A 27965-nucleotide genomic window follows, 5' to 3' on the forward strand; every position below is an offset into this window, starting at 1 on the left:
GAAATAAAAAGACTTGAACGATCCTAGAAGAACCAGAATGTTAGTACCGGTTCCCATCGATACTCGATGCCCAACCGAAGTCACAGGTCTTCTTTCCGCACTCCCAATCATATTTTCTCCTTCTTGTTTCCTTTCCAATTACTTACTTTCTTTTCCCCTCCTCCTCTGCTGATCTCAGACCAGTGAGCTGACTGCCTCTGTGACCCAGTGGCCTCTGGGGCTCTCGGGGAAAAAGGTAATGGGCCCAACCCCGGAACACACTCTCACTCTGGGTGCAACTAGGGGCTGGCGGCAGCTTTGATCCGGTAGCCCCTGCTTAGGTCTCCTGACGCCTGCTGAGGAAATTCATAGGAACAACTGGAAGAGGCCCATGTTTATTCAGCTCCTTTAATGAGGAGGGAGATGGATTATCAGGGGCCAGGATCTCGACCAAAAAAAACACTGGCAGTGAAAACTGCTGTTCCTTCCAGATGTTGCTCTATCACTGGTCACTCCAAATGAATCAGAAAGGGAGTGAGGGACGTGGGGAAGTTTCAGTATGCAAGAAGGTGAACTAGTAGTTACAAATGGAATTTCCCTGCATTCTCCCTGCCTCATCTGGCCAGATGTAAAAGGTTCTAGGTTCTTTTTAGAACATTGCTTTTAGCTGTATCCTCAACCTACGTATGTACACATAGCCTCTTGTGTTAAAGTGTGTTTAGTCAAAAAACATATGAAAAGTTAACTATTTTTAAAAATCAACAACACATAAAACCTAATGCAATAGTCTCAGGTCCTGTCACAACAGATTTATTAACAGATTTTTTTTTTTATCACAAAAAATGAGTTTCACAAGGTCACAGTTGACTATTTTTTGGGATGTAAACATTCTGAAGCAGGAGTGTACAAACTTTTTCCAACAAGGGCAGCATTCTGAAAAATCCATTGATTTTTAATGCAGATATGTTGAGACATTTTTTTATATTTAATGGAAAAAAAGCCTGCCTCCCAGCTTTTGTTTTTATTTTTTTATTTTTTACAGTATTTCATCTCTCTTTTTTTCTCAGCCATGGTATGTCTGACGTGATAGAGTGAAGAAAAGCCCTCCTCTCATATGCTGCGGAAGTGGTTTATTCTTTTTCTACACTCTGTTTGAAACACCGTTGGAATGAGTAAATTGGAGAGGCTAACTAGATAACTAGATAGTGCTGTAGCTTGCTATGCTATCAGCTGCTGTCTGTTATGTCCCTGCAGTGATCATGTAGCCTGCACAATGTTCTGTAAAAGAATAATAGTGTAAAGGTGACTATAGGTGTCTTATTTCATGTCCACAGGGCTTTAATAATGTCAAAAACTGTATTTAGAAAGTCATAAAAAAGGTTTTCTATGCTCTAACTAAGAAAATATTCTGTTTATTAATGTTGAATCCTACTTCATGGAAATTCACTTATTGTACTCAGGTCTGGAACCAATTAATTGTAAACAATGATGGATGACTGAATTTCCTCCCTTAATATTTCATCAGTATTCTTCTAAAATTACTGGCTGTTGTTTATTTATATTTGTTGAATGTGTAGAGGCCAATAAAAAAATAGTTGTGGGCCATTATGGCCCCCGGGGCGAACTTTGAACACCCCTGCCGAAGTTTCCTCAAACAAGGTATTCACAGGTTAATAAATTCATTTAAATTTGGACTTGCTTGGTGTTATTAATTCATTAAAGTATATAAATTTTTCTGTCTCAGTGTGTCTAATTTATATATCAAGCTGTCACATACAGCTGGTAGACAGAACAAGAGTGTATATCAGTGATGCTAATGCTAGATTGTACCTGCAGACATTATGTAGATGTGTACGTAAGTCATGCTCTTGACCCTTCTCCCTGCATCCTGACCAGATCAATACATGGCTCTATTGTCAACTCATTTAGGAGAGGATGATTGGTGAGCAACCGCTCACAAATTGACATGGAGGCTACAGGGTCAGTCTGGGTGGCACATTTACATGTCATTTACATACATCAGCTCCTGTTAAGATGGACACCTGTGGTCAGCGGTTGTGTTGGATGTTTCCACTTATCTGTAATGTGTACTTCGACAATATGTCAATAATAATACTGCTCTCTGCTGACGAACTGTGCTGCTTGTAGAGAATTTGATGTATTTGAAAGTATATGTGTGTATATTAAAAATGTCAAATGATGATCAATGATCAAATTAATCAGTTTTCAAAATAATTTATAATGATTAATCAATATTTGCAACCATGTGTGAATCATGCATTTTACCGCATTTTGTCAACGAAAAGATGAACTGAAAATGTATATCAAGCTAAAAGATACCACATATGAAAATGCATTGGCCTAACACGAGTTTCTTTAATGGTTGCAGATCATTTGAGTCACACTTTAACCATGTTATTATGAGCAATTGGGGCTTGTGTTCAAAGACGCTGTGTAAATTAAGACATGCATGCAAAACAAAGACCTCGTTAACCTTGTTTTGATGTTGGACGTGTTCCTAAATGCATCCCGTTGGCTTCTAGTGACAATGAGGATGTGTTGTTCCGATTCTGAGCGGACTATAGAGGTGTTTTTCAGTAGGAGATACATAAACGATGTTGGAACTGTACTGCTGTTGTGTTCAAGTCAGAATAAAGCCTCTGTTTGTTTGATATGATGCACATGATTGTGCATCTAATTATGCTAAAAACATAGTTACTGCCGTTGTTATGCACTACTTTTGATACACGTATCGATATAGATTCTATATACATATATTATATATACTGGATTAATTATTCATTTACAATTTAACTGATCATGATTCATCATATGCCCATTTTTGCTGTATTTTATGAACAGAAAGATAAACGAAGGACAAAATTATGTGTACTCGTGCATATATATATATATATATACACACACACACACGTATATATATATACACACGTATATATAGATATATACATATATATATATATACATACATGCCATATAAACATGAAACCCACCAAAAGAAAGATTACACTAAAGTTTTTTTTTTAATCAGAAAAAAATTACTTTACTACCTTTTTGTGTTCTTTGGGATTCAGCAGTAGAACATATGTAAGTTTCAGGAAAATATCTGTTGCTGACTAAAAAAAAACACACATTTGAAGCATAAATTAAACAAATATTTAGCTTTTGTCACAGCTCAATAACTAAACAACTATACCACAACATAAACAACACAAATTGTTTTTTGTATCAAAATCACTATTTATCTCCAAATATAAAACCATTAAGTATTTAAAATGGAACTGAACTGTGTTTTGAGTGTAGATGCATTGTATTTTTGAGCACTTAAATGCAGTAAATTTGACTTCCCCAGTAAGAATTACGTTATTGAGAAACACACATACCCACTTACTGTTTTTGTGTTTCTATTTCTTTCGACCACATATTCGTGCATAATAAAAGCGAGCTTGTGATTTTCGGAGAAGTGCATCAATTACTGTAGGCTATATTCATTCATTCACTTTTTTATACGGCTTGTCCTCATAAGGGTCATAGGTCAGCAGGAGCCCACTGTATGCCATATCTCGAACAATATTAATTTTCACCCTTACTGTCTCCAACCTTGTGCAGTGAAAACAATGAAAAACTTTCTACAAAAAAGTTGTGAACTACAAGAATAAAAAACAGGTTTTAAGGAAGCACTTACCAACTGTAAAGCAGTGGAACACTTCCCTCACAGTCCTACGCCTGCAAAACATAAAACAATCGCATCATTGTCTACATACAGCCTTAAATTTAATATCCTCGACTGTATGCAAGAAAAAAAAAAACGTGAACCACAGGTCTTACCGCTCTTTGTACTTCCCTACCATTCCAATACATAACCTTTTGCCTACATCCGCCTTACTGGCCAATAATATTTGCCCCAAAGCTGAACTTAGCTTGAAACATAATGTTATGTATGGATAAAACCTGAATAATCAAGCAAATCACTGAGAGCCATTATCATTATATTATTATTTTGCACTCCACTCTGTCTGTGGGCTGCCTGCTGTTTGTTATAAAGTTATATTGCAACCTGAGGGCAGATAAAGGACAGCAATAATATGTATGAAATACAGACAAGGCACAAAAATATGTAAAACCAAAACTACTCCCTTTTAGAATTTTATTTGATTCTCCATCTCATTTGAAATACAGTATATATTTAAAACAGCCCAGGCCAAAGTGGAGAGAGCGCATTGTTCCCCTTCCAAACTCTTCTAGCCATTCGGGTCAATGTGCCTCAAACTACGACTTTGCTATCAGAGCAAAGAAAATAGATGACAAAATAACCTGCTCACTGCCAGCTTCCATAGATACAATGTCTTATATAATATATCCTTCATACACTAGTTCCAGCAAAGCAGTCAAAAAAACACACTTTTTCAGGAATTTTGCCCACAATGCAACGTTAGAGAGTAGAGGCTTTATGGGCGAAATGACGTGCATTGTTAGCTAGCTCATATTAATTCCTTTTAATGAGCCTTGATTGCATTTCGCTGGGCTGCATGGCAGGCGAGTGGTTAGCGCGCAGGCCACACAGCTAGGAGACCCGAGTTCGATTAAACACTCAGCCATCTCTGTGTGGAGTTTGCATGTTCTCCCCGTGCATGCGTGGGTTTTCTCCGGGTACTCCGGTTTCCTCCCACATTCCAAAGCCATGCTAGGTTAATGGCGACTCCATAGGTATGAATGTGAGTGTGAATGGTTGTTTGTCTATATGTGCTCTGTGATTGGCTGGCGACCAGTCCAGGGTGTACCCCGCCTCTCGCCTGAATACAGCTGGGATAGGCTCCAGCACGCTCGCAACCCTCGTGAGGATAAGCGGTAGAAAATGAATGAATGCATTCCGCTGAGTACTTCTCAATCATGGCTGGCGAGAAGCCGAAAACGAAGAAGCAAAACTTCATCGAAACTGAGGTGGAAATCTTAGTTGGAGAATTGGAGGCCCAGAAAAACATCACATGTGGAGGACATAGCAGTGGCATAACAAGACCAAGATGAGCGAGTCCGATGTCAGCAGTGTCAGTGGAACGGGGTGCACCGTGGTAGAACGAAAAAAAAATAGTGGACGGATGTCAAGGCACACATTTCCATGTTAAATGAATATAAGCTCAGCAAAACCCATTTAATTTAAAGGCGGAAGCAATTACTCCATTATGTTGAAAATGAATTGCTGTAATTCAATACAAATAGTTGAAAGATATTTAACTTCATGATAACATTAACCTGCACAGTGACCGAGTGGTTAGCACGAAGGCCTCACAGCTAGGAGACCCGAGTTAAATTCCACCTCTATGTGGAGTGCACGTTCTCTCCGTGCATAGGTTAATTGGCGACTCCAAATTGTCCATAGGTATGAATGTGAGTGTGAATGGTTGTTTGTCTATATGTGCCCTGTGATTGGCTGGCGACCAGTCCAGGGTGTACCCCGCCTCTCGCCTGAAGACTGCTGGGATAGGCTCCAGCACTCCTGCGACCCTCGTGAGGATAAGCGGTAGAAAATTAGTGAATGAAGGATAACATTAACACCATCCAAATATGAGCTACCTGTATATTGTAGTTCATTTATGAGGAACTATGTATGTGATCAACCATTTAGGAATTTTACGCACACGGCCCCGACACTGTACACTATCCAAAGAAAAGCAAGAAACGGAGCACTCAGGATATAAGCTCTGTGTCTTGTAAACTTCAACAATGATTTAATATAGCCTGATGTTTGTTTTCATTCATATTAATTTAATACATAATATTATCCATATGCGTAATGGTCAGCGCCAGGTCATAATGGCGTGATGTTTTCATTCAATGATGGATAAATCTTTATTGGCTTCCATTGCATGTGTATATCTATTATGTGATTCACCACTTAAAATGCACGTCACCTTTTACCATGACCCAAAAAGGTGTGTACGTGTTTGGCGCATTCTCATGCTAATTTCGTTTTTATAACTTCCAACTTTTGCGTAGGAAGTGCATACAAAACTTTCAAGCCCCGTTTTGCGGCTAAGCAAGTTTTATAAATGAGGCCCCAGGTCAGTAAGTAAGCTTGTATTTTAGGATGGCTGCTGCCAATTGTGTATGCACTTTAATAAGCAGGCTGCAGGTCAGGCAGATTTATTGGCCGGTGGCGGGGTGGAGGGACTGGACTCCCTTGGCCTCCAGCTTCCCTCGGTGCCATTACGCCAGAGTGAGATATAGTGGGATATTGATCCCAATGCCACTTCATTTTGCAATAACTATTACACGATATTCTCCCAGGCTGCACACAGGCGCCTGATTTATGCCGCCTTGCTATTTACATTAACAGTAAGTGTTTTTCTATACCGGGTGTTGAGGGTCTTCCAGGCACACAAATGGACAACATTCACATTCCATCCCATGCCTGTGAGAGTCTTTTTGCTTTTCAAGCCTTTCCACACAGACATGGGTGCTGCACATCCTGCAGTTTACTACGCGGGTAATGAAAGGTACGGACATAAACATATTGCGAGATACATCCCAGCCTTCATTACAGATGCACAATTGTCCTTGAGGCAATGTTATTCGCTTGTATTAAATCTTATTTAGAGTGGCTGTTTGATCACATGCACTCTTCAAAGTATGAGGAAACATGTTAGAATGATTTCCTTTCACCTAACTTGTCGTGGTGTACGGGTACAAAAGAAGTCCATGCATGTATATCAATGTATGTGAACACATTTGTTTCAAGTAGTGTTTTCGGATGCCATTTAAAGACATTTAAATAAGCACACCCACCACCGTGTTGCACAATGCTACTGAGTGTTTAATTGAATGCCGTCAATTGGCAAAGCATTTCATTTGAAAGAAGCTGATGAGGTTAATTAGGATAAGCAGACTGGCTTTGGTCGCCCGGCATGTGCTACAAGCAGCTGCACACTCCAAATGCTGGGTCTTTGCCAAAGTGCTTTCCCATGCAGTGCCAGGCTGGTGCTGAGTGTTTGTTTACACGCAGGCACAGGCTGTGTCAATGGTGGCGTGGCAGCCATGAAAGAGGCGGAAAAGAGGGGGGGCGGGAGCCACACGCCGTATAGCACCGACATTCCCACAGGCAATCCCCACAGGGGTCACTGTGCCCCAGATGCTGTCACTGTTACATGGCGCCACGAAACAAAACAAAAGGACTAATGACTCTTAATTGCTTTGGAGCTGTTTAGAATCAGATGAGTGTTGCCTAAGCTGCAGTATGTAAATCAAATCCCCCTCCTTTGCCCTCTTCCCGGGCCTATTCCCTGAGCGCTCTCCCCTGGCACAATCACGTCTGTCTCTGATAAGGGGGCAGGCGGTCTAGCAGGCACGCTGCCAAGTGACAGGAACTGGCAAGCGTGGAAATGTGCGCGCACTTGTTGCTACAATGGCAGCCTGTTGGGGCGACATGTGTGAGGAGCAGATGGGCATCCTAAAGCCTCCACGTGCTTCCATATTCAACATGGTTGGAGAAAGGAAGTGTGCCCTGCGCTATGTGTGCATGCCCCATCCATTAATAGGTCCATTCATATGCAGCACTTAGTTTGATTGTAGACAAATGCCCCACTTGGGAGGAAGGGATTGCCAGTGAATTAAAATTAGTGTGTGTGCGTGTGGGGCTGTATATATATGTGAGGGCTTATTTGCATGATGTTTGCATACATTTAAAAGTGAGCCAGTTTGCAAATAAAATACTTGAATGTATTGCTCGCTGGAGGAGATTGGTGGTGGAATATTTTGAATGGAGAGGTCGGGGCATTTTAATATAATTTCATTGAAATAGTTTTCCCTTGTTAAATATTTCGAAGGTGGCTTATACTAACTATGCAGTCGCTGGAAACACTTCTTGAGATCCACGTTTATTTATTAACGTGATTGTTGTGTAGAAATGTAGAAATGCAATACACTATGCATGGGCTGGTATGAGATTCTTACGGTATGATAACCTTGGGCAAAAATATCACAGTTTCAAGGTATTATAATTACAGCTTTAAAATTTGTTATTTTGAAATATCTTTATTGAAAAGAAGAGGAGAAATATGTTTTTTTTTTCATATTTAAGCAATATAATACAACACGATGGAAGTGGAACTTATGCATTTATGTACAAATAACAACAAATAACAAAATTATTTCTTAATAAAGGCATTGAAATGCATAAATGCATAAATACATATGCACAAGACAAGAAATATTTTCTTACTAAAAAAAAAACCCAAGCAAAAATGCAAAATGCAAATAAATGCAATCACTTGCACAGTTTATATATTTTTCATAAAGTTACCATCCATCCATTTTCTATGCTGCTTTATCATGCCTCATTAGGGTCGTGGGAGTGTGCTGGAGCCTATCCCAGCTGTCTTTGGGCGAGAAGCGGGGTACACCCTGGACTGGTCGCCAGCCAATCACAGGGCACATATAGACAAACAACCATTCACACTCACATTCATACCTATGGACAATTTGGAATTGCCAATTAACCTAGCATGTTTTGGAATGTGGGAGGAAACCGGAGTACCCGGAGAAAACCCACGCATGCACGGCGAGAACATGCAAACTATGTGGCCCACATGCTAACCACTCGTACACTTCGTAATGTTAGGTTATTTCATAATGGTGAAATAATGGTGAACAAGTGTATGTATTTTATGAGTTTTGATTAATAGGCTGTTGTTGCCAACTTCTGTTTCCGAGTCATGTGATCATTGTTAACAACAGTTAGGGTGTTGTTGTTTGTTGTTCAGGGGAGAGAACAGTTTATCTCGCTTATGTTTGACTCCGTTTTGAATCACATCTCCACAGTTGTTGACCTTTGATATGAGTAATACTTTATGTCGACCAACAACGATGACAACAGTGGGGCCATACAGCGGAGTAACGACACGTGTGCCTTCATCGTGTTCTGACATCTCGCTCTACTGTGTATGGAGTAAAACTGGAGTAAATCTTCTCAATGTGCATCCATTTTGAAGTTATTTACAATGTACTTACATAGTGTTTTGTGCTTACACATTAGTTTGATAGCTGCAAAGCCAAGCGAAATACATACTAAATCCACACGCTATGGGATGCAAAACTCTATAAGGACACACATCTCACCACACCGGCGCTGCTTGATGCTAACATCAGTGCTATGCAATGTTCCAGGGTTTCAGCACATTGAAGCCCATATCTGACTGTGAGGAATAACACAGGACGTGAGTACTTCCATGGAGTACTCCTTTCTCTCAGTATGTACAGTATGATGGAAAGTATGATTTGAAAGTATGACTTTTTCATACTGTGGTATACCTTGAAACCAGTAACCAGAACATGGCTCCAATGCTGCTAATATTTTGACATTATTTTGTCATATAACTAAAATATGTGTAATATTGCACATGTACACAATAAAATATATATACAGTAATTTACTACAATGATATTAGAACTGTACAGTATTATCTTTGCACAGGCAGAATATTTGTATTGGGTTTCAGATTGTGCAAGTATACCTAATATTGTGGCCAGTGAGTGGATGCAAATACCAAGGAGGCTAAATGAAGTAAATGCAATGTTTGTGTTGAGCAATGCTAGTTGTGGCGCATGTAAGAGAGGGGTTGGTCAGAGGTGGCTGTGTGGCGTGTGTGACCCAGTGAGATGTGAGCGATGTGCCCCTGGGTGTCCCACAGCTCCCGCCACACCCATTAACATCAAGCCTTAATGCATTTCCTATACCTGCCTGCTTTTCTGCAATATGGGGTCTCTGATGATTTAAAGACAGCAACAAACCTGTCCCATTTTCAGAGTAATATTATTGATAGACTGTCACTTCAAATTGTAGGTAACTGCTAATGGTTTTTTTATGGCAAACATGTCAGAACACTTTTTTTTTTTTTTGCGTCACCCCGCATACCACTTGCTTTTATTTGAGTGCCATGATTGCCTTGAGATCACTGTCACACTTTTATTGGAGCAAAAATGGCTTCCAATACAATGGACCAACATTAACAAATTTGACCTTTCAAGAAAATGACTCTCCATGTGCCAAATGACGTATTTTAAATTTAAATGATGAAGCCACACTGTATAGTAAACATGGCCACTTCTATATAATTAAAGTGGCCATATTGTCCAGTATATGTGGCTCCCCCTACTGTTGTAAATTGCACTACTTTCTTTGCAAGGTTATATTTAAATCATAATTAATTATGTATTGTTTTTTGGATAACTAAATACCTTTCAAAAGTCAAATAAATAAGGTATGCCAATGGATAAGCATACTAGGCACCAGAGACATATGATATAATGTATTGAAATCAACATTATCACGGTATGTAGTTAAGGTGCATAAACACCGTCCACAACTCTGACCAGTAGTACTCACACTGATGGTAGAGCTAAACAAAACATGATCGGGGGTCCACAAAAGTAATGGGCAACAGCTTGAGAAATATAAAGAAAAAAAAGCGCCGCTACTTTTCAGTTACGTTTATAGAAAAAAATAAACTGGTAATGGCAACAGTTGAATTTTACTTGAACATGCATCAAGTTACAATGGAATACTTTACAGAATTTAATTCACAGTTCCACATTTCCAAAAGGAGTAGGAAGAAGCAAAGCTTATAAATTTAGTTTAGTTTTTCCCTGAGATGATTTTTCTCCTCTCTTGTAGCTTTATGCGTTTAAAAATTTATGTTTGAAAATGTACTAAATTTTAGCAAATTTGCGATTTTAGAAATAAAGGATTTGTATGTTGACTCTACGTGGCATTACAGATTATCTTCACTGATCTTTTTTGCAGCACATTTAACAAGTGAAGATTGCTTTTATAGTTATTACACCATATCTTCACACAATATGACATATATGGTAAAACCAGTTCCACAACACAGTGAGTAAACATATCAAATGTAAGCACAAAACGTCACAAATTATGCTCCAGAAAATTAGTTTTTGGAGAGTAGGGGAGGCCAAGCGTATTATATTCGCTCCAGAATAGGGAGACTTACTGTGCCACAAACCTTTCAAGTTATACAGGGTTACCATGGCTGTATTTTCCTTTTTTTTACAAACTAGTATATACACCATGGAAATTTCTTTGAAGTTGGGGGTTTGCAATTGACAGCAGGTAAAACCAATACTGTCGTTTTGACACATCATCACTGCTTTGGAGCCTAAATTATTCCTAGATTTCAAAAGGAAAGTTCCACATAAGCGCTGAAAACAGGCCGGAAATGCCCAAGTGAGTTGTTTCGCACACGTATGCCATAACCAATAACAACAATGGCCGACTATATTGCTTGTGTTATATTTGTCTTGCTCAAGATGTTTGAGTCACATACCGTGCATCAATTTCCAAACATATAGAATGACATAGTGTGAAGGAAGGCAAAAGATGCTTGCAGATAAGACCTATGAGGAAAGGCAGTTGGAGTGCATTTGTGTGATGTTTCTTTACCAAGTAACAAAGCCAAATACTGGCCTGGCATGCGTTTTCTATTGTTTACTGGTCAATATGAACGGGCGTCTTTTTGACAAATGATACTATCACGAATCTCATTGTGATAAATAGTTCTTGCTGCTTTTCAGTCCAAGATCGAGCATGTATCGTACTTCAAAAAAAAAAAAAAATCAACTGTAACCTTTACTTCACCCCTATGCTCCTCATCCACTCTGCTGTTTCCTCCCTGCAAACGTCGACACCCTCTTGTCATGGATTAGCTTTTATACTAGCTTGAACAAAGACACTTGAGCATATGTTTATGCGTTGGTCCATGCGTTGTGTGGAGTGTCTACATCTTAGAGGACCCCAATTTGCTAGTCATTAATCAGAACACCTGCTCTGAGAGGACCCTGTGCTCTTCTGACAGACTTTTGCTTGGCCACTTGAGTCATCAGTGTCATTTGAATTACATGCAATGATTGTGCCACAGACTCATTTGAGTATGCAAATGCTTTTCAGGGCGAAAAGGCACTGTGCATTACTTGGAGATTAAACAGCAATATGTAATTCAAGTGTTGGTCCAGCAAGCACGTATAAACACAGGACACATTTAAATAAAGTTGAATTTGGCTTATGGCGCTGACACGGTACTGCTCCTTTGTGGGGGGGAGCATGAAAAAGAACAATGCTAGTGGAAAAAAAAGAGTAAACTAGTGTGACAGGACAAGGAAGACTAAGCCTTAGGAAGAAAGGACATACAAGAAAGAGGTAGCAGAGGAAACAAATGAATAAATTCATGGGGCACAAAATGAAAGGGAAGATGGAAGGGAGTGGAGTGGAGAACGGGGGTCGGAGTCATCAGTTGGAGATTTTTTTTTTTTTTTTTATTGTCCAGACACAGGAGATGCACACAAAAGCACCAGGAAGATTCAATTAAGTATCATATGCAGTGACCTTATTGCCATGGTGACGGAACAGTGGAAAATATTAATCAAGCCTGCACTCTCAACAGGAAGAAAGATGGTAGAAGGAACGATAGAAGAAGATGATGGGTTTGAGGAAGAGAGAGGATAATGGCACAGTGCTCGTTTATGTTTGGGGATTATTTATTTATCTGCACTTTCCAAAGCCCACTGACCCGTTCCAACCAATGCTGACAATAAAAAAAAAACCTTATTCCTGACAATGGAATTTTGACTGAAAAAATAAATGTTATGTGCCAAGCTGGAATTAAACTTATAAAATCTACTCACAAGCCATTTTGTGCAGCGCTGAAGTTCTTGACTCACAAAGAACTGTTTTAACTCGACTTCAAGTTGGATTTCATGTCTTGATGCCTTCTTAGTGGGGGGAAAAAATCTAGCATCATCCTCACAATTGTTCGCCACATGAGAATGTTTTTAACCTTCAATGAGTTTCCTTCCTGAGCTGGGAAAAAAACCCCTTCTAAAAAAACAATCGTTAGAGAGACAGACAGAAAATTATGACAATGGTTTACAATCATATTCCATTACCATGCTCCTCTCAGTCACATTTCCCTGCATGCGGCAGAGGGGGAAAGTTGAAGATAGTTGTGTTTGATGAAGCTGTAGAGTGTTTGCTCGCTGTCTGCAGGGACTGTCTTGAAAACAATCTATCTGAAACTCCCCCGCTGAGCAAAATGTTAAATAAACAAAAGGCGAGGATAAACAAAATCCCTCCATTTCAATGTCACTGAGAAGAAAGCGAACATTTCAATGTTGCAATGGTAAAAAAAGAAGGTGGCAGCCCAAACACAACCAACGTTTAAACTTTGGACACATCGTGAAATGTTTTTGTTTATAATATTTATTTATAAATACATCTGCTCCAAAAATGATTTTCTTGCACTTTATGATGCCAAAAAAAGTATTAAAATGAGAAAAATAGTCTCTCTTATTCTGTCGCACAGTGCATTTTGGAATGGAACACTGTTGGGCTCATTGTTTTAAATGTTACAAAGAGTTTTTAACTGTGACTTTGAACTGCAAATGTCACAGAGTCGGGCCCCGTTTATGGGGAAAAAAACATCAACAAATAATTTTAATGGTAATATTTGCACAATTACAGCTCATTGCCATGCACCAGCTGTCAGAAGGTGGTAACAATGACAAGGTAGTAGTATGCTGTAGAAATGCAGGGAAACCACAGTGGAAAAAGACATGATTAAGTGTGCAAAACAAGTATTTCTGACTTACTTGCAGATAAAGCTCAGCTGTCAAATTCAACTGCATGGGTTTACATTATCACTGACTCCATGCCCTGCTTACTAATCCCGAAGATGTCAAATGATGGTGGGCATGGCAGGCCGAGGTGTAACCAGAGAGGGCCTGAGCTGAGTGGCTGTTAAAAGTGCCTGATGTGACCATGACCACTTCCAGAAACAATTTAATTCCAGCGCTTCAGCCATCTCCAGCTGATCTACTCCTCCAAGGTCATTAACTGTGCCACAGAAGGTCACATGATTAATGAGTGACAGACCCTCTGGTGCAATAGTGTGTATGAATGTGGCCCATTAATTAGACAGGGGGGCCAGAGAGAATGAATGGCCAGGGACAGCTTGGCCCCCTCACAACCTCATCCTTCCCAAACCCCATTTTTCATTCTCAGCGGCACAAACATGCAGGCGCTTGTATTTGTCCCAAAATGATATGATATCAACAAAGGTTCAATAGTAAGTTATCTGCAAAGTGGCTGCATGATTGATCAACAGAGAATGGGAATATTGTTTAAAAAGTGATGCATAATAGTTTACATTAGAGTGTATATATTGTGGAATAATTCCTCCTTTCTATCAAGGATTATCTCTACATTTTAATTATATAAACATTTGTATACCTTATATCTATTAAGAATTAAATAAAATATGTTTATAACAAACACATATTTAAATTAAATGAAATAAAACAACATAATAATATACATGGCCTTAATGTATTTAATGAATAACTACAAATGTGTAATTGTCTTGGATAAAAATATTAATTGAACATTTCAGTTGGCAGTAGTTAAAATAATTATATTATATTTTAATAATAATATTTGTTCTTATGTAAAATACACACAAAGTTATGCATAAAATGTATTTTCAAACAACATGCTTTTCATTGTATTTTTATATTTTCGGTTATTATTTATTATTCCAACGGCCCTGAATTATGTTGGTTAGAAAAAGGAAAAGAAATAATGCCTGTTAGATTGGCTGTCCTGTTGGTCTCAGGTTGATCTGGTTGTCAAACATCACTATGTTGGTTTGCTATTGTTCCTTTTGCAGAGCTACGATAAGCTCGCTGCATTATTGAGGACAATCTCTCGAGGAGGAAATGAAACATTTTGTTGCCACATAGCGACTTTATGAGAAGACAACACATGGATGTTAAGTATATACAGAAGGACATTTAAATGATGCTGACCGCCAGTCTATGCACTCTTTTCAATTGGAACAAACTGAAACAGCCTTTTTTTTCCTCCACAGTCTAATCAACATAATGCAATTCCAAAACGAGTCATGACCATGTTGATGGGAAGACTCAACGCCCTGTTTTTATTTTTCACAAATGTAATGGCTGCTAAGTATATTGGGCAATAATATCCGAATCCTGCATATCCAGTGTATGCATTTCAATTTTACCTTGAGGTCATAGCATTACTGATACCCCCCAGTGGGTTCATAAATCAAAAAAACTGCATGCACAGTATGTAATAACAACGGTAGTGAGAGATAAACTTCAGTGTGGCTTTCATATGATGCCCTGTGTAATATGGTAACACCATGGCTATCTATGTACACAATCTGATCAGTTCACGTTCTACCTGGGTCACTTCTCTGCAAAAGCAAGCGCACAGTCAGCAGTGAGTAAACGTAGAAAAAAAAAAAAACATCTCAATTGTCCCAGAAACACAACAAGCAGTGACATAGTGAGCCAAATCAACAAAAACAGAAAAGGAAACATTGAAATATGCGTGTGTTTGTGAAATTATCCTAAAATGAATTCTAGGTCACAGAGATTTATTTGTAGTTATGAATATGGAGGAGTAATAATTTATGAGGCATGCTGACAATAAACATAAAATTGAAAGGTGCAGCTGATGCTATTTACCACTGCTTTTTTTTTTTAAATGAACAACCCAAATGATGATATTAAAAAAATTCTTTCATCCATCAAACACTGCGTGAACCCCTTGACCCTTCTGAATAAAGCATCTCTCTGGAGATTTGACACACATCTTGCAGCACAGATCTGAAGACAGACATGGATGTTGTTTGCCCTCTGATATATTTTTAATATTCAGATCATATCAAATATGTCCTCTTTCAATTATTGATCTATCTATCTACTCGCAACATAACACATGCTGAGCACTGGAATGTGATTTCTTTGGCCCAGTCAGTCGATCTTCTCATTCAACATGATAAGCAAGGGTCACGCCACATTCTGCATGTGATGCGCCTAGCATAGAGAACGACGGAAGCGTGCACCGTCAAACATCATCAGCTGGCTGAACATCAGCCCATCACACTGACGGAGGCCACATTTGTTGTATGTGTACTACAATTTACATGCACTGACAGCTATGCTTGCAGAAAAGATTATGACTAATATTTTTGACCTCATTTTCATAAATATTGGGTCGCCTCTATAAAATACATGCAAGCATGCACTCTCTGGTTACAACATTGGTGACACCGCATCACCATTACACCGTGGCGAAGATCACAATATTTAGATGGACATCATAAGTGAATAACTAAATAACATATCAAGTAACAATTGATTCAAGTCAATAGTCTAATTGATTGTTAATGTTATCGATTGATCATCAACTGAGCACCTTTTGACCACAACCAGGAGAGGTAGAAACAGGTAGAGGTGCTGGAGCCTATCTCAGCTGTTTTCGGGTGAGAGGCGAGGTACACCGTGGTCTGGTCGCCAGCCAATCACAGGGCACATATAGACAAACAACCATTCACACTCACATTCATACCTATGGACAATTTGGAGTCGCCAATTAACCTAGCATGTTTTTGGAATGTGGGAGGAAACCGGAGAAAACCCACACATGCACGGGGAAAACATGCAAATTCCACACAGAGATAGCCGAGGGTGGAATCGAACTCAGGTCTCCTAGGTGTGTGGCCTGTGCGCTAACTACTCACGTGCCGTGCAGCCCCATTTTACACATTAATATATTTTTTTTTAATTACATTTATCCCTGATCAATTAATACATTTGTGTCACATCTGTAACACATAGTACTTATTATTGTAGTTGTAGTTTGTCCTGATGTAGAACCCCACTGAGTGCTTCTAATACTTTTATATGTTCACCTTATCATGTAACTAAAACAGAAACCAAAACTGTAAAAAAATACTCGTCAGTATGATGTACTACATGTCTACACCACAGCCAACTACAATAATAAACAACCCTTGAAACAAATACACCTCTGACAAGGCAGAACTTACATAGATACAGTACATTAAAATATGTGAATGCATTCTTTCAAATGCTAATTTGAAGAAGAAAAAGGCTAAACGTATACACACACACACACATATTGATATTATTCCATGTATATATTATTCCAAAGGAACGTACAGCGTCTTAATGATATTTAATGGACCAAATGTTTTCATGCAGTTTTTTGACCAACAGCATCTCCTGTGGTGGCTCATTTCTTTGCATGATGCTCCCACCCTCCATCGCCGTCTTTAGGGGGCATGCTGGAGAAAAAAGCGAGATGGAGGGAAGGAGCAAAGTAGCAGAGGGAAACCACGCTGGGTGAAAGGAAATCTTCCATGTGCACAAGCCACTGTGGCTAGAGGACATTTCACGCTAATGGCGGCCAGGCCAATTGAAATGACTGCAACGCTGCATGATTTGAAGGTCAGGAGACAGCGGATTATATTCCAGTGATGGTGGAGGGGGATTGGCGGAGTAAAATGGTGCCTTCCCATTCACCCCACCCCTCGCGTGCTGCTGAATTATTGCAGAAAAGCCAAGATTGAATCAACATACCACCAACCGCCACCACCATTACTCTTACAGATAGCACGCTATGAAACACAGAGCCGCGCCAGTACATCAAAATGAGAAATTCCACTCAGAGAAATTTTTAAATTGTGTTTGTTTAAACCACGTAAAACAAGCACTATGCTGTTTTTTGATGCACCTATAAACGTTTACTCATTATTGATGTATCATTTCTATTTTGTGCACAATTGTATAAAGTTAGAATTAAATCACAGTTTGCACCAAATGATTGTTTTGCTGGCTGATTGGGATTGTTCATTTAGCTTTTCAGTTATTTGTTATGGTTGAGCGAGCACGCTGATAAAAACAAACAATTAGATGTCTTCTTATAGAACACGGGCGACAGCACAGATAAACAAGTGGGGCTGAAAAAGCACAATAATTTGTCAGGATTGCAGCTGGGGGTGCAAAAGTTACTCACACATAACAAAAGCGTGGGGTGATTATGCACATGACTGCAATAATAAGCTGTAATAAGACATGGAATGACCATACGTATTTACTCCAGACATTGTGCAAGAGGGCCTAACATGATTACATTGTACTGTATGTCCATGCAATGAATGTTGCAGATTTAAGAGCATGTAACCCAGAGCCCAGCATGGACACCAATTTGGAAACAACAATGACAAAGGCAGAATAATAAGGATGTCAAGAAGAGTTTTGTGAAGTCAGTGACATTAATGTAATTAAACTAATCCCTTGGATGCACCATAGTCAGTTTGCATGCTTGAGGAACTTCTGCATGATGAGCATTGGTTCACTGTTCCCTGCAGTTAGAGCCTGTGTTGGAACTTCTGAGCATATTAAGATTTTTAATATGATCACATCCGCTAACTAATGTACCTGCGTTAGTCACACTCAACCCTTCGGTGCCGTAGTGGAGGTATGCAGGAATGTAGCTCACAGCTGAGGTTATGTCGCTAATTGGTTAAGACTGAATCAGATGCAGCTGCACGGTGGTTGAGTGGTTAGTGCACAGGCCACACAGCTAGGAGACCCGACTTCGATTCTACCCTCGGCCTTTTCTGTATGGAGTTTGCATGTTCTCCCTGTGCATGCGTGTTAGGCTAGGTTAATTGGTGACTCCAAATTGTCCGTATGTATGAATGTGAGTGTGAATGGTTGTTTGTCTGTATGTGCCCTGTGATTGGCTGGCGACAGCCAAACAGTGGACTACATTTTGCCATTACAATCATCCCAATTATTAACAATCAAATCATTTATTTAAACAACTATGGCCTTCTTTATTTCTAATGAAACAAACTAATTTATATCAAAACTAATATTCAGCAGATGTTTTATTTTTTATTGATTTGAGCGTTTTTTACAGACAGAAAGTATATATATTTTTTTGGTTTTGTATGTAAATATAAAACGATTCTGAAAATACATTACATCTGTATATCAATTCATATTTTACATCAATGTCATTAACTTTACATATTTTTCAATTATAAATAAATGCACTTCCGAACAAAACATTAGCATGCAATATTTGTCAATGCTTGTCTGATCAGTATTTTACAAAATAGTCCAGTCATGGATTACTTCCTCCAAGTCGATAAGCGATAACAGCCAACAATCAATCCAGTGCAGTTTGAATGGCCATCCATGTTAAGCTCTTAAAGCAGCCATTAATGCTATATTTCAGGAGCAGAGTTTGGTTTGGCCGAAACCAGACGTTAGTCCGAGTTCAATCACCAGCAGTCTCATGCAGTCATTAGACCGGAGCAGGGCCACAAGGGAGGGGGTGTGTAAGTCACTGGTTGTGTCATGATTCAACTACTAACTGGTTATCAGCTGTCGAATGAGATGCTTTAAAGGAAATTTAGATCATCAAATTTTGATCAAATTAGTCCCGCTGTTTAAGAAAAGGTGTAAGAAATAAATGTTTACATGACTTTCTCCTCTGCTTCAATTGCATTTCCTAATAATATTATATAAATAACAAATGAATGGTCGAAGATGACTACATTGGTCCCCCACAAGTCATCTAGGAGGTTACTGGTTACTGGTGAAAAGTTATAGGTTGAGTATATGTACAAAATTCACTATGGTGCACACCATTCTGTTACTACCTCAATCATACTTATTTATTTAACAACCCAATACAATACACTCATATGTGACTTTACTCATCTGTATACACCAGTCACTATTTGCACTATGACCCATTTATCATTGCACTAAAATTAATATATCTGCAAAATGTCTGCTCCTGCATATGCTCCTGTGCAATACTATGTGTATATTTTGGATATCTTGTATATATCTTGTTAAATTGTCTTTTTTACTCTACTTTTATATACTTTTTTTAACTTGACTGCTGCACTGAAAGGAGAAGCACTCCAATCTCGTTGTACATCTTGTATAATGACAATAAAGGCCATTCCATTCCATTCCACCAAATTTTCACTCCATGTATCATGTGGCGTTATCAAGTGAGAAAGGTCAGAGCTGTGGTTTGCACACAAGAGAAAATGCAAATAAAATAATCAAACAATGACTAGTATGCTATAAAATCCATGACCCATAAAAAGTATTTCTGCCAACAGCCTGTGATCATGATGGCTAACGCTCTGAAAAATGAAGTATCCAGGCTGAACTGTGTGAGGCATTTAAGGTCTATACGTGACCCCCTCATCCTCTGAGCTAGCCTCAGCCTTCCAACGAGCACAGGCCAGAGCAGACTGATCCACCTCTTGACGAAAGCAGCACATGCAGGCCAGACATCTAACAATTCAGAAAGACAAACACATCAAGAGCTGTCAGCTCCTATAACCATGCATCTGCATGACAACCATCAACCGATACGTACATATGGCAGTACACACTGAGAAAATACTCAAATGAATCTATGCACGTGCAATCCAAGGAAGCTGACACGGGCTTGGGTCAAGGTTTAGGGGAAGAGCCGTGGCTTTGCTAGCTGCTGGATGGAGGATATTAGTAGCGGTGGTAGAACTGATAAATCTACCTCCACAGCAAATAGGACATGACCTATCGTAGGACATATGAAAACTATCACAGAAGATATGGAGAAAAGAGAGGAAATTAAATGAAAAAAAAGAGGATGAAGAAGGGAAGCAAGCCTGCTTTCCTGTCTTCCCCCCCCCCCTCATCATCCTCACCCGCACCTGGGATCACACACACTCCTCAGTATACAGATTTCATGCAGGTTTGTGCACCTACTTGTCATGCATGCAAACAGATGAAACGCTGCATGGCTAACACACATGTCAAAGCAGTCTTTTCAATGATAACCTATTCCTTCCTGTGAGGGATTCATGACTTGATCATTTCTGATCTAGATCATTCAAAGACAAGACTCTAAAAATGCGCATGATGCTTTGCTTTAGAGTCACAATATGACAGCTGCAGTAAAGTAAAGAGTTACTCTCATCAGAGTAAAAGATCTTTGACTTTGTCAGACACCTGCCATGTTAGCTACGTGATGGACAATTAACACTTGTCATATTCGGATAATTACAAAACTAAGTCAATATTTATTAACGCTGTAAGAGTTTTTGTGCAAGGGAGTTGTGTGTGTGTGTGTGTGTGTGTAAGACAGTGAATGTGAGGAAGTGAGTGAGTTAGTTCAAATGGATTTCAGGCTGGGAATAAATCACTGTCGCCACAGAAACAGGCCGACAGTTGTGATGGATGGCTGAAATTTTTGTGTTGATGTCTTTAGTATTGCTGACAATTTGTTAGTAGCGGCTTTTTCGCCTTTGCTGCGATCATGTGCCCGAGCCACACATTTAAATACCGGATGTGAACAAAAATGTTTTTTTTTCCTCTTGTGCATGACATAGATTAAAATATACACAATATGAATATATTTTTGCTTCTAGTGCAGCGGTGAAGTCAAAACAGGATGAAAACAATGGACACCATCTTGGGGTGTGTATGTGTGTCACATGTAGGCAGTGACCTCTCTCATTGGGTAGCGTCACCGCATGACACATTGGCTGTTTAATAAATACACAATCTGTGAATGGTGGCTATTTTTGTAATAAATAAATGTTTTCTTGAAATAATACATCAAGTCAGGCAAAGTGTACTCTGCACCATATTATGCATGCTCATTTATGTACAGTACATTCATTAGAATACACATCTGCAATTAGCAGCACATACACTCCTTTGCATTGTACTTTACACCTAACACACTTATGTAATACCACTGTGCTGACTTCACTTTGCATAAAGTTATACACACACTAGTACATCAGACACACACACAAAAAACTTCAGTCAGGCCACTAAGTTAACACCGCCACACTGGCACCCCCTCCCCACTGCACATTGGTCCAGTGTTCCCATCTGCACTCATCTGGCAGCCTCAAGTCAGAGCACACTTGCCACAAACTTAAAGAATCAATACTGTCTCCAGGAGAAAACACAACCTCAGCCGCAGCTCCAAAGTAGACTGACTTCCACACAGCACACATTACAAAAAGGTTTTACTGACCTTACTGTCTCTTTTTCCCCCTCTATGCCGTTACAGTCCCCTCTCTCTTTTTTTTTTCCTGTCCTTCTGGTCCTCTACACCTCTAGCCTCAGTAAGTCACACAGGAGCCGCCTCGTGCTCCTGCTTCAAGCCCCACGCATCTGTATTAGTCTGATTTCACACTCTGCAGCCGAACCTGCTGTCCTGAAGGGGGGACCATGAACATGCTGCTTATTTAGAAGCCGGAGCGCAATACCTGGGCTTGTAGGCAGCTGTTTAAAGCACAAGGCAACATCCAGGGTGCATAATACCCCCTCTTCCTGACACACACACACACACACACACACACACACACACACACACAGAGTCTCTCTCTCTCTCTCTCTCTCTCTGTCTCTCGCTCCAACACACGTGCACACACTCACTAGCCGGCTGCTTGCATGCCTGGCTCACAAGGCAGTACACACACACACACACATACACATACACAAATAGACAAACTGAAATGGACACACAAGCAGCAGTCTATCAGAGGTGTCTCTACCTGAGCTGGGACAGTGGGCAGTGTGAGAACACACACACACACAGCAACACTTGAGATGGGCTGGCCGCTCCGTCCCGTCTCCTTCTCTTTCTCAAAGTGTTTAGAAGACAATTTCAACAAGGGATTGCTCCCAATCTACTAGGGTGATCCACATGGATGAGTTATAATATGCTTGCCACTCTCTCCCTCTCCTGCCCCTCCATCTTCTTCTACTCCCTCTCTCTTCTTCTCTTTCTCACTCTTTGGCGCTATAAGGCTCGTTGTTTGGGTCGTCACTGGACTCCCTCCACTCCCCATCCATGATTCAATATTTCACTTTCCCTGGGTGTGCAAGTGATGGGGGCCAAAGACTGACTCCACCTGAATGTGTATTAGTGATATACATTATTTATTACAAAGCTGCATTCATTTTTTTTCTCATGCCAGTAAAGGGGGGGGGTGGCTTGGGGGGGGGGGGGGGCAGGGACAGTATTGGTGGCTGCATCAGCAACGAAGGGGTGTATTAGTGATATGTCAGCTTGTGGGTGGAGGGAGCAGGGATCAGAATTCGGCATAGTAGGGTTCTGAGGGGAGGTGGGGAAAACACATAGAGTATGATTTTTAATGCATTTATTTATTCAGAGACTGGGATTGCCTTATCATCCAGGGTGATACTTGAGGGCATCACTGCTGGCTTCTCAAAGCCAGCCCAAATCACAGTGCCATTCATTTTTTTCATCACAATGACTTCAATTTATTACAATTTGTGTGTGTGTGTGTGTGTGTGTGTGTGTGTGTGTGTGTGTGTGTGTAGGTGTGTGTGTGTGTGTGAAGGACAGAGAAATAAGAAAAATAAAAATAGATAAAATAAGAAGAATAAGAAACTGCTGCAGTACTGTAACAAAGAGAGTGCATTATTTTCCAGACCAGATCACTGGTCAAAACATCATAATCCAAATGAGACATGAAATAAAGAATATTGTTTAAAACATTATTGCATCTGGAATTAAAAAAAAAAACACTCATCTTCATCACCTACAAAGACAGTTATTATTGTAATCATTTCACAAAAGTTAATTTTGCGACATCTTAATCATTTATCTTAATCATTTTTATCACATGAGATTCATTATTCACAACCATTCAGGACATTATCTGCTTCAATTAAAGTTTAAATTCAGACTTTTAGGGATTTTTAAAAAATGTACCAGGTTAATTTGTATCATAAAATATTATAACCTTTCTTTCATTTAATTATTAATGTAGCAGTTAATTAAATAAGTTTTAGAGTACACTGTTGTATAATGAAAATGAAGAAACATGGCGGGTTGAAAAGGATTCAGGTCCATCCAGTCCCGGTTGACTACCAAGTTGCATCCAGAGGGCAACGGATCATTGGCTACCTTTTACATGCAGTCAAATATTAGAATATTAACAATAACCGGGTTGCGCACGCCCATGTAAACACAAATAGGCCTTTTGAAAAACCCTAATATGCTCATATTCCGCTTTTTAAAATGAATATTACCCCTGGGATACTGATTTTCTAACCTGAATATTGAGCATGGGATATCCCCATCGAAAGGAATATTGATTTGTGTTCTGGGCATGTTCCATTCGAAAGGAATCTTGGGTCTTTGACAGGAAGTATTGAATTTGAAAACATGTCGGCACGCAAAACTGCACATTTTTGGAGCAAGGAGGATACTAACCATCTCATTAATGTGGTGAAAGACAGAAAAATGTTTATGTCCTTTATAGACCGTCAATAGAGGCTTTGATGGTGTTGTTTTTGTATACAGGAAGTAGAAGCGTTCTCTGTGTGTCAAGATTGTGTCCATGATGTTGGAATAGCCGTTTTTGACCAGAAAAGGTTTCCATGTGGATAGAGCCTTAGTGCAAGCAAGACTCAAAAGGCTGTGGGGTCATGACTAAAGACCCAGAAACACATTTAAAACAACATATGACATGACCTCAAAACCAGTTGTGCTGTTTTGTAGGTAATCATTTAAAAAGATAGAATTTCTGTTAATGTGTACTATGTGTACTAATAACTATATCCCAGCTACGTGTTGATTGCGACAGAAAACTGTATTTAATTAAAATATTACATTTGGCCCCAGCAATGGTATATTTTGGTATATTTTTCTGTCTCAGCATTTTTGTCTTTTCCACTCGGGATTCACAACAGTCAAGGAATGTTTTGTATCTGTGCCTGGGACCGACACTGGACACATCTCCAATTGCCAGGTGTTCACTGGCCTGGAATCAAACCCGCACCATCTGCACAAAAGACACCAGTGTGTACTACTACACTGACGCTGATTTTGAGTCAGTGCATAGCATTTTTATAAAATATACTACATAATCATCTAAAACTCAATATCCACTCGTCTACTTCCTCAAACGCCACAACTTAATTTCAAAACTCAAGATTCAAGCACAAGCTATGATTTGCTATGCGATAATCTACCATGCAGCCTTTCCCAAATACAGGTTTCCATCAGTGTGTCAATCCCAATGTTGGAGAGCAACTTGGTCCTCAGCCAAAGGACGCCCATCCATTCTACCTGCAAAAGGAAATGATGTGGCCCAGGGCCCAGCCAGCCTATTCTATCACCACCATTAGATCTTAAGCAGAACTGGAAAATGACTCTGGTGGCATTAACAGTTCATCGTCATCATTTTAATAATATCATAATGATGGGAATGTTATTTTGAAAAGCATTTATATAACGTATATATATAATTTATATAACTCTTAAATTGAGAGGAGGTGGATGAATGGAGAGGAAAGCGATAGCTTATGAGATGGGGACGCACGCATATAGAACCAGCTGTCATATACGCCGTCCCTTTACCTGTGCAGGTTACAGATAGAGGAGCTGTAAAAATTGTGTAAAAAGGCTAATATGTTAACTCAACTAAAAACCCATGAGTGATTGGACACCGAACCTTCACCTGGTCCCTCCATGATGACACACATCAAACACCCCCGTCAAAGTTGTGTCCGTTCCGTTCCTGACACCGTCAAAAATCATTAACCATAACTGTAGTTACAATCCTCCTTCTCTTTTTGTTTTTTTTTTTGTGACTTTAGATGTTCCTGAACGACATTATTATGTTTTATTAATATCTCTGAATTATTACTCATTTTCCCTCTTAGAATTGAGTGCTTTAATCCACATGTGAAGTACGTACTCATCAAGGCTGTTGAGGGAAATCAGTGTGGAAGGATACATTACATCTGCAAAAATGCAAAGGATGAATTAAAAATATATGGCAATACTGAAATATTAACTTTTTAATTTTAAAAAGATAATTTGCCTTCAAGAAAACGTTGGTTCATTTCTTTTGTGAGCCTAATTTGTTTTTGAAAAAAAATCATCTGTGGCTTTATTATAGTGAGTATTTCCACTATAAGATTTAACCTTGTGAGTTAATTTTTATATTTAAAATACGCTGTAAAAATTCACATCCGATATGCTATCAGATGTTAGATTTGACAGTGAAAGGGGGGGCGAACAACAAAATCTAAATGCTTCCAAGCAAGATAGTTTCAACCGCCTCTCCTTCATGTTATTTTTCTTTTTTCACAATAGTGAACCGTAATTCCCATGATCACCCTTGAAAGCACGACCTTGTGCTGTGTGACGGGGAGATAGCTGCAGCATGAAGACAGGACGCCACTTATCATCAAGGGACGAGGTGGCTGTTTAATTTCACACCACCAGTGGCTAAAACCCCTGTTAGTGTTGAGCATCACAATGGCGGCTACACTGGGGGAGCAGATGTCCCAGCGAGGGGGTGTAAAGAGGGGAGGGGTGGGCGGGGGGGGTTAGGTTGGGAGAAGGACAGGAGGTAGTGGTGGTTTGCGGGGGTTGTGAGTGCTGGTAAAATGTGTGTGAGTGGTTACACTGTCACCGTGTATCGTACTCAGAACAGTCTGACCCTGTGGGCATGGCAAGAAAAAAAAAGCACCTCTCTCTTTATAATGCACAGTAAACACAGTATTTCCACCCGGGTGTAGTGGTTCGAAGTAAAAGTAACGCAATGACATTAACTGTACTGCGGAGCAAAGGTGTTGAAATGGCGGCCGATGCGATGGTGCTACAGAACAGAGGCCAACATTAGCGAGAGGCCAATTGCTTTGTGAGGAGCTAGCCATTGTCTGCAGTGATGAACTTGAGCTCTGGCCTCCAACCCAAGGGTCTTTTTTGTCTCATCCTGAGTGCCCCCTGCTACCCAATTGCAACCCCTCCCTCATGCATCACACACACACACACACATGACCATGGGCGAACATAAAACACCCCCTTAAAGTGAGGGTGGAACAGTGACCAGCACCTCCCTGCACAGCTGAATATCAAATACAGTGATAATGAGGAGCCCAAAAAAATGGTTTCCCTCTCAAACATGGCTGCATGCAAACAGTAAGTAAGCAGTAAGAAGAAGGTCACCTCTCATACCCCAACCCCCACCTATGATGGCACCTTCTTTTTCTGTATATCTCTCTTGCAAATGTCTTCTTTTGGATCCCTTTTTTCCCCTTCACTCAATTCAGTATGCAGATGTAAAGGCCTATTATTGAAGAGACAAATGATGGGGTAGATGAGAAGAGACATGTGGCTGCATCTGACTGATGAGAAAATTACAAGAGTGAAAGGCAGCTCTCCAACAGCACACTTTTGATGGAAGGTAATAAAAAATAGGAAAATAGAAAAATACAAATAACGGTGACCCTGCCCCTGTTATGTGCAACTCAGCAAGAAAATGCAAACCTGACTGCTGTTCTTGTCCCCTCTGAGAGCTCCAGCCTGCTCATACTGTATATATTCACCGCCCCCCCTCCAAACACTCGCCCCCTGCCTCACCACTGTCATTTTTCTATATTCTACCCATCAGTGAGTGATGCACCGAACATTCGAAATTCATTTAGACTGCTTGATTTCTATTTTTTTTAAATATCAGAACATCATGTTAAAGAAAATAAATGTTTATTCAGTGGAGAAGGGAGATCTGGTCTACGGAAGGGTGGAGGCAGGGGGGGTGCGGCGCCCATGCTAAATCAGTAAATCACTCCATCTGGAAGATGAACGGCATGTTTTGGAGTTCATTGCCTTTCGTTTCAGCCGAGTGGCCAGTGCGACGGCGGTGACGGCGGGCCCAGCAGGCTGGAGCGAAGGGTGATGTGGAGGGTTCCAGGGTGAGATAATGAAGCAGGGAGCAGCCATGTTTGGCTCACATTGTATGCGATGCTGCAAAACATAGCTCATAGCACGTTCTGATGACTTTTTTATGCAAAATAACAAAAGTGGACTTGGGCTAGACACTTACAATTCTAAAGACCACAATGTATCCCACCAGGCACCCTATGCTGTATGAATAATCCATTTCCAATAATGACATTGGATTAAATGACGTTTCATTACATGGCCCTCAGTGGAAAACGTTTGGACAATCCTGAACTATATCAAACATAATATGAAGGATTGTCGA

The 27965-nt window shown here is 39.9% G+C and overlaps 1 protein-coding gene across 4 annotated transcripts in view; it reads right to left on the minus strand.

Moving 5' to 3' along the window:
• zfhx3b (zinc finger homeobox 3b) overlaps positions 1-27965 on the minus strand; it is a 331901-nt gene that overhangs the window by 191659 nt on the left and 112277 nt on the right. For 2 of the 4 annotated variants that reach the window (XM_058089529.1, XM_058089531.1), the window contains exon 3: positions 3683-3723. The gene's annotated coding sequence lies outside the window, so the exon portion shown is untranslated. Of the gene's footprint in view, positions 1-3682; positions 3724-21964; positions 22142-22487; positions 22527-27965 lie in introns of those variants that run through there. The other 2 variants (XM_058089533.1, XM_058089532.1) reach the window with 2 other exon arrangements.

The sequence above is a fragment of the Doryrhamphus excisus genome, chromosome 12 (assembly GCF_030265055.1).
Source record: "Doryrhamphus excisus isolate RoL2022-K1 chromosome 12, RoL_Dexc_1.0, whole genome shotgun sequence".
Classification (NCBI taxonomy): domain Eukaryota; kingdom Metazoa; phylum Chordata; class Actinopteri; order Syngnathiformes; family Syngnathidae; genus Doryrhamphus; species Doryrhamphus excisus.